Source organism: Typopeltis vanoorti, chromosome 4 (genome assembly GCF_054136105.1).
Source record: "Typopeltis vanoorti isolate ZY-2024b chromosome 4, IOZ_Tvanoo_1.0, whole genome shotgun sequence".
NCBI classification, from domain to species: Eukaryota; Metazoa; Arthropoda; class Arachnida; order Uropygi; family Thelyphonidae; genus Typopeltis; species Typopeltis vanoorti.
The window spans coordinates 15,333,102-15,342,383 of record NC_143552.1 but is presented as its reverse complement, the minus strand read 5'-3'; the positions used below and the strand labels follow the sequence as shown (position 1 = coordinate 15,342,383).

Below are 9,282 nucleotides of genomic sequence, written 5' to 3'. Positions count from 1 at the left end.
GTAGCGTCGTTTTGCCCTACGAATTTTTGTTGTTAGTTTATTTCTTGTGTTTTTGTATAAGGTTTGTAAATGTGTGTTACTGGGTGAGTTTTTAAGTTTTTTCCATAGATTTTCTTTTACAGTAATAGTATTTAGTATGTCGGCATTTATCCATGGATTGTTGTCTGTTTGTCGCCTCGTTTGTGTAGGTTTTGTTGCTTTTTTGTATATTTCTGTGAACTTTAGTTGAAAATTCTCGTATAATGTTACAGGATCGTTTATTTTAAGTAGGGAATTCCAGTTTGTATTTTTTACTTGGTTATCGACAATGCTCTTTAGTATGATCGAGTTTTGTCGACTTTTGTAGTGGTGGGAGGGAGGGGGGGTAGGAAACGTAAAAGAACGAAGTTGAGACAAAGTAGTGATAGGCAATTTTTACGTTAATTACTGATGATGTATATGTATGGATGGGAGCCCGTATGCTGATATGATCAATGCATGATTGTGTTAGTGAGTTATTGAGTATTTCTTTTCTTGTTGGGGAGTTAATGGTAGGGTTTATGTTGTACTGACTTAGTATATCAAGATATGTGTTAGTGATTGAAGAAGCGTGGTCAAGAGTATTTATGTTAATGTCTCCTATTAGGATGAGCCTGTGTGTTATACGCGGTTCGATGCCGCTTAGCCATGTGTCTAACTCGTGAAGAAAACTGAGTGGATTATTATCTAGGGGTCTGTATATTGTGTTTATTGTGTATTTGATACTATTGTGGCTATTTGTGAGTTCCAAAATTAGTGTTTCCGCATGTTCGAAGTTTGCTTGTTTTTCTGTCACATTGTATTTTTCTTTGATAAATGCCACAATGCCACCTCCTCTTTTGTTTGGTCTACATAAGTTGTAGGTTTGATAATTATTTATGTTGTATGCGTAAATTTCTGTGTCGTTTATTGCAACTTCGGTCAGTATTAGCGCATCTATGTTTATCATGTTATAATTGAGCTGTGTTATCAAGGTAAGCCAGTGTTTGTTTATACTTCTTATGTTTGTGTGTATGATTGTGAAGTTGGTGTTGGTGGAAATGTTGTCTGACCATTTCTTCAAAGAGTCAAAAACCTTGAAGTTTATGTTGTCTGACTGGATATGTTCGCCTACGTTTGCCATCTCCATTATATAGTTTTTAAATGAGTTCTAATCTTATTCTTAAGGATGTGAAAAGTTATAAATGTGAAAAGTAAAAATAATAATAATAACAATAATAATAATATATATATATATTTAATTTTTTAATTTTTTTCTTTAGTAAAGATGATTTATTCAGTTATTAAGAAATAACTGTACAAATAGTTTTTTATTTACATATTCCAGTGTAATACAGTATTTCCTCACTTTCATTTACTGTTCTATTACCTTGTTTTTATTTTCTGTTCTCATTCACAAAGGAGACATCACCGTGCACTGGAAGAAGTTCTTCAAAAAAGAGTTAAATGTTCCATGTATTGCTGAACTGTGTCAACTGGAGTATATACCTCATTCATTCTTCCCTGAAGATACTGAGGAGGACTTTGTACACAATTTCCCATAATGCCTTGTAAAAACTCCCTCATGAGATCCCAGCAGCTGGATGGTATGGCACAGGGGTAGTACTCTACTTCAACAAGTATTCCTCTGAAACTGGGACCGACACATACACTCCCTACTTTAACTAAAAAATCAGCTACTTCATATCGAGGACCTTTAGACTCAATTTTTGTTGACTTTTTTGAGGCGTAAATTCCAACCACTTTTAATATTAGCATATCAAACTGAGTATCAGCCATCAGAGAAATTCCAGTGTTTAAAAGAGCAAAACATATTGCTGGATGTTCAATATCGTGTATAATGTTCACCGATCTGTTAGGATTGACATGAGGAGCAGAATAATATGTTTCACAGTCCACACAAAATGTTCTAGCTTTTACAGCTCCCAAAGACCCTAGCAGTCTGTTGACCACTTTCCCCTTCAGGAATGTTGAAAGAATGAATACTCACTACACCCATCATTTTTCTTATTAGAATACTCAAGCACTAACTTCTTTTAGGAATGTCTGATACATACTTTAACTAAAAACTTTATCTGTATGCATAAAAACAAAATAGGTTACCCTACAGCGGAATTATTTATGATATTTTAAATTATTTGTTGAGTTCCAAGTTCATGGTGAATATTAAGCCCAATCTGGTTCTTCCCACCTAACAGTTATTCACATCTGTCATACCGGTTCTTGCCCTCATTCAATGGGGATATGTGAATAATAATAATAATAATAATAATAATAATGATTACTTAATTTTACTTAATTTATTTTTTTAAAACTATAATAACATTTTGTGTATCATCATACATATATGCAAAAAAGCATACTATTACATTTTATGTTGTACAAATTGTAAAGTACAGTGATTTTTTTAAATGTAAATGTACATAATTTTTTTTTCAATATAAATATCATAGTTTATTATTATACAGCCTATTTACATATACAAATTTTTTTATATCATTGTCTTCATTATTATTATACACCATACTGACTATTTGTCACATAATTTGCAGTCTTTGATTATAAGCCCACCTACTTCGAAGCTTGGGTTAGCTTTTTTGAAGGAAGTGGGATTAGCCTTCACTATTTATGTTTTTGATACTGTTTATGCATGGGATGTAGGCATTGGATGCTGGCGATTTGTGATGTGTATATTTGTGTTAATTGTATATTAACTTTGTTGGTATATTTTCCAGAGTTCGTGTTTTAATGTTATGTAGTTATCTATGTGTTTTAAATTTCTTGGTAGGTTGTTGAGTAGCGTGGGTATCTGATGTGATCTCACAAAAGAACCGTATGAGTTGTTGAAGAGTGTAGGGATGTAGAGAGTTCTTATTGTTGTAGGTCGTGTTATACGATATGTATCTCTGTTGTTTCGATAGGTGATGTTGAAGTAATTCCTTATTAATGTTATATAGTGTTTCAGATTTTTTATGCTCAGGATTCTGTGTATCGCCATGTGCTGGTCGGATATTGGTTGTTGCGTATAAGGTGTCCAGACCACTGTTGACAGGATTTTCATGTGTAATGTTTCTAATTTTGTTAGGTGGCTGTTTGATGTATTTGCATAGACTGTTATACCGTATCTGAGTAGGGATTCGCAGATCTCATGATATAGGCGTTTTTGTATGTTATATGGAATAACATCTTTTACTTGTAAGAGTTTTGCTGCGATGATTCAGAGTTTGGTATGTAGGTATTCTATATGTTTTGTCCACTTAAGGTGGCAATCTATATACAGACCGAGGTATTTTGCGTATGGTACAGATTTGATTTCGGAACATTGGCAGGTATTTTTGTTGTTAATGCAGCGTTATGTGTGACAACGTATAGATAGTGATGCAGGGCGTATGATTCTTGGGTTGTGTATTATCAATATCTGTGTTTTGGTGTCGTTGATTACAATTGCGTTTTAGTGGAAGTATGTTGTGATTTCGTTTAGGTCTTGTTGTGCTTTGGAGAGAGCCGTGTTGATGTCTGTGTGAATTGCTAGCAGTGCGGTGTCGTCTGCGTACTGAAATATTTGACTTCTTATGGCCATGTTATGAACATCGTTAATGTATATGTTGAATAGAGTGGGTGATCATATGGCGCCTTGAGGAACACCGTGTTTTATTTGTATACCTCGGTTGTGACATGTACCTATTTTTGTTAATTTTGTTCTGTTTGAGAGGTAGTTCCTGAACCATGTATGCAGTGTTCCTCTTATACCTATTGAGTATAGTTTGGTGAGTAATGTCATGTTGAAGTGTATCAAATGCTTTGGTTAAGTCAAGCAGTATAAGTACAGCGTACTTGTTTTCGTCGAGAGTTTTGTTTATTGTGTCAGCGATGTCTTCTAATAAAATGATGGTGTTTTTTGTTTTCTGAAAGCCGTATTGGTTTTGTGAGATGATGTACTTCTGTAAATAGTTCTCTAGTCTGGTATGTGTTATTTTTTCTAGCAGTTTTAAAATGACTGGTAGTGTAGCTATTGGTCTGTAGTTCTGAGTATCGTTTCTTTTACCGCGTTTGTAAATTGGCGTAATTATTGCAGTTTTTAGTTGTTGTGGAATAATGCCAGTGTCGAATATTCTGTTCACGATTCTCAAAGGTATTGGATTTATTTGTTCAAAGTGTGTTAAAAGATCTGTGAGTCTTAATTTGTCTATTCCTGGAGTGGTCTTTGGTTTTAAGAGTGCTTCTTTCAGTTCCTGATTTGTTACGGGTGGAAAATACATAGTTTGTTGTTGACTTTGTGTCGGTATATTTTTGTTGATCGTTGGTAGATTGTCTTTTTTGAGTTGTGTGATATTGTTTGTGAAATCATGGTTGAATGCGTCTGCTAGTTCCTCTTGGTTTGTGTTCTCACCACAAACCAAGAGGAACACAAACACAAGATTTTATTGCAAAACGTTTTGCAATAAAATCTTGTGCTGAAGTTTTCGTTTTTCGAGTTACTAATTCGTTGAGTGTCGCCCATGTTTGCTTCATGTTGTTGTCATAATTCCATGAATTTTTGGAATTAGTAGTGTCTTTTTTTCCCTGTGAAGTTTTGTTGTTAGTTGGTTTCTTGTGTTTTTGTATAAGGTTTGTAAATGTGTGTTGGGTAGTAATCTTTTACTGGGTGATTTTTTAGTTTTTTCCATAGATTTTTCTTTTACAGTAATAGTATTTAGTATGTCGCCATTTATCCATGGATTGTTGACTGTATGTCGCCTCGTTTGTGTAGACTTTGTTGCTTTTTTGTATACTTCTGTGAGCTTTAGTTGGAAACTCTCATATAATGTTACGGGATCATTTATTTTAAGTAGCCAATTCCAGTCTGTGTTTTTTACATGGTTATCGACAATGCTCTTTAGTATGATCGAGTTTTGTCGACTTTTGTGGTGGTGGGAGGGGGGTAGGTAATAATTTTTTTTTTTTAAACATTTTATTATGTTTCAGTATAAATTACACACAATAATAATATTTACAATATTTACAATAAGGTTTATACAGAATTTTTGAAATTAGAAGAATATAATAATAATAATAATAATAATAATAATAATAATAATAATTTTTTTTTTTTTTTTATAAACGACTTATTTGTTTTTACAATGAAAATGATAAGGTTTACTATCACACAGAGTATCTGCACACACACAATGAAAAACATATTATCTTTTCTGTACAGTACGAAAATTCGATATACAAAATGCAGAGTACATTTTATAAATATGAATATACATTTTTTTAAACTAGCTAAATATGGATTGGCACCAATGTGCACACAATTCACGATACAATGCAGTAATGCAGCATACACACACAATTCAATAATAATAATAATAATTTTTTTTTCTTTTACATTTTATTATGTCTCAGTATAAGTTACATATAATAATAATATTTACAGTATTTACAATAAGGATTATACAGAATTAATAATAATAATAATAATAATAATAATAATAATAATAATAATAATAATTACTATTATTTAAAAATTGTGGTAAAATCAGGTACTGGTTCGTTTAAATACATAATGAGAAAAGTTCATTATTAATAAATAGTAACATGTGCATAAAGAACAGGGTAAACGGAGATAAAAAGCGAGAGAAGAGGCGAATATAAAAAGAGAAGCTCAAAACAAAAACACGAAGAATCACTTATCTGAATAACTCTAGAAGCAAATTCATTGAAGAATGTTTTTTTTGCTATGGCTGATCCTTTAAGTACTCTTGACACCTTTCGCTAATATACAAAGAGTGCAATCCCGATAATACGGAGAAGCGAACGCTTTCTAATATTTTATTTTATTTTTTAATTTGAAGGTGAGTGATAAAAATTAAAGCGATTAAGCTGATCACATTTTAAAATCATTTTGTCCTTTAAAATTAATAAACAATAAATACTTCAAAATATTAAATAGCAATTTAACACACCGACGCCAAGCCTTTTTTTTTGGGTACGTGTGATTTGAACTAACCACTCACTATTAAGGCAGTGGAAAGTCATGAATGCGTAGGATGTGTTGCATTTTGAATTTAATGTAGTTCATTAATTAAATTATTAATAGTTATTTTCAAAAACTTGACTACTATGTAATTAATATCTGAATTTTGGATATTAATATGCAATTAATAGAAGTATTTAAGCTGTTATAAGCAAATAATATTTTAAGCCACCTTTATTAATTAATATTAATTCCAGATGAATATTTTAAAGTCATATTGAAGCAACAGTTTATTGAACAGTTGTTCTTGAATCTGTAGGACCTTTATATTCCGAAATCACCCAACGCTCTCATGTTAAGACTTAATTTCCCTCAGAAACTTCGTCTTTATTATGACATACATGCATGGTTGGTTGGTTATTGATATAGAAGGGAGAATGGTCCACAAGAAAAGTGCTTTTCGTGTTGGCTCATGGTCGTGTTCCAACGTTACCTATCTCACTTTCTTATTGACTGTGAGTTAGGATTTTAATATTATGGTTAGAAATTGAGATCTCACATGACCAGTGTTCATTGTAAACTTATACATTCTCAGTCTGTTTGCAGGAAGGTAAACGGGATTAAAATTACTACAAATTATATATAAGAACGGTAAGGATCATCTGTTGAAAGGGGAAACACAAAATCGCTATTCCCAAGAACATTCGTAAATTCAATGACCAAAATCAAGTCTAAACCTTTCCCGCAGAGGCATTTATCGTTACTTGTTACGGTAATTTATACGGTTTTCTCATAAAAACCATTGAATACTTAAAAAAATTGACCAAGTACTTGAGAAGGTAGCAGTAAAGAGTAAAGGAGCATTCTAAATGCTGCTTTTCTTATGTTTTTCAAGGAATAGTGGTATTGTTGCTCTGCTATTTAGATTATGCTCGAATTTCAAACGAAATTAACATTCTCGGCAATTCAAAGATAATGCTGGCTAAGTATACGCTTATAAGTTACAGTCAAATTCCTGCATTCTCCATATTCAGCTCATTCTATTGATTATGAGATTCATTTCCATGCTATCACTTATTATTATTATTATTATTATTATTATTATTATTATTATTATTATTATTATTATTATTATTATTATTGATCTAACTAATATGATCTAACTAAAGCATTCGATACACTTACACATCATACCTTGTTAGAAAAGCTGAGGCATGTTGGAATAGACGGGCCTCTTCACAGGTGGTTTATAAACTACCTTCAAAATAGAAAGCATATCACACGTATCGGGTCAAACCGAAGCAGAGAGCTACCAGTCACCTGTGGAGTACCACAGGGAGCTGAACTCTCCCCAACTCTATTCAACATTTACACGCAGACGATACAGTAATAATATCCATCCATAATAACGCAAACATAGCCCAAACAAATATGCAACATGTCATAAATCTGATCATAGACTGGCTCACGAAAAACTCCATACACCTAAACTCAGAAAAGACAAAATTAATGATATTCAGAAATCCACTGACTCGACCAGTTGATAACAAGTATATAACCATCCAACATCCACTTTCCAACATAAAAAACACACAGAACAGCAAAACCACTACAATCACTCAGGTTGAAACAATACGATACCTTGGAATTTACTTCGATGCAGATATGAACTGGAATAGCCACATAAACCATCTACACAACAAACTCCGAACAATAAGTGGCAAACTCTACAAGTTAAAAGACATAGTTCCCATACGCCTAAAAACACTAATATACAAAGCACTATGCCAAATATACTAAGATACGCTATAACAACGTATGCTTTCTGTGCACCCTACAAATTAAATAGATTAACATCGCTACAGTACAAAATGGCAAAACTGATCTTTTGGGAACAAAGAGAAAATCACGACCTTATAGACATTGCAATGTCAAAACACAAAATACTGACAGCAAAACATTTATGTCACTATGCAGCTTTGTTAAAACATTATTTCGATGCCAACTACAGGACAGTTAGAAATACATACCGTATAACAAGACCTCAGACTACTAATTATATCACATATAAATACAATAATCACTACGGAAAGGCCACGCGAAACTTCTACATCCCAGGCATGATAAACAAATTACCTTTTGAATACAGAAACCTTACAAACTACAATAGCCTGAAAAGAGCTCTAAGGACATAGTATGAACAAGAAACACGCACCCAAAATACCATACAAACTTAATGAAACACAATATATTCGTTCAGGCTTCCAGTTCAGCGACGCATCAAACGTTCCAAGTTATTGTGTGTGTGTGTGTGTGTGTGTGTGTGTGTGTGTGTGTGTGTGTGTGTGTGTGTGTGTGTGTGTGTGTGTGTGTGTGTGTGTGTGTGTGTGTGTGTGTGTGTGTGGCGCGCGCGCGCGCGCGCACGAATTTCTCAACCATAGATTTCGTAGCTTCCCAACACAGCAAAAAAAAACAAAAATAAAAAAACAATACATAATAACCAACTGGTGTCATCCTCAGATAAGCTTACATACATATAAGCTTCGAGGATGAAAGCAAAAAAATTAGTTCTCATCTGAGATGTAGCATATGTAACCAAATGCATGTAATGTACGTATCACATGAAAACCAATGTATGATGTAATGTATATATTATATGTAAACAAATGTAAGTAATGTATCATATGTAATCAAATGCATGTAATGTATATAATAACTGTAACAAATGTATTCAATGTAATAAAAAAAATAGAAAAAATTATTTTAAATGTAAATCATGAGTTCACACTGTATGTTTGTGAGAATAAGGAAATATAATATTTAGATTGCATATGTGTAAATACTGTTGTATAATCACACCTTTTCAAACTTGGAAAAAAATAGTAAACTACAACATGTAATATTATACAACTTATGTAACTCTGAACAATATAATTGTAAATTATTATTATGATTGTTACTTAAAAAAAACTGTTATCAGCATTACTATTTAAATCTTATTATATGTAGCACAAAGTGCTGAACCTTGTAAAATAATATGCTGAATAGATGTTCATTGCATATATGTAAATATTTGAAAGAACAATAAAAAAATTATTATTATTATCTGAGATCTCCAGGGAGTCGAGGACTCAGAGTCAAGGAGAGATGCTATAAATCATCAAAACCAGCTGTCATACCATCCCTTAAATTCATTCACACTAAATGCACCCGTGATCCCCTACAGGCAAACTATTCCACTTACTCACTGCTCTGTGAGAGAAAATCCTAGATCTTACCCCTTTCTTGACAAACGTAACTTTCAT

General features: G+C 32.6%; 1 pseudogene; it reads right to left on the bottom strand.

Moving 5' to 3' along the window:
- Positions 1–1,449: 1,449 nt before the first annotated feature.
- LOC150107124 (mediator of RNA polymerase II transcription subunit 20-like) lies at positions 1,450–2,017 on the bottom strand (annotated as a pseudogene).
- Positions 2,018–9,282: the final 7,265 nt, after the last annotated feature.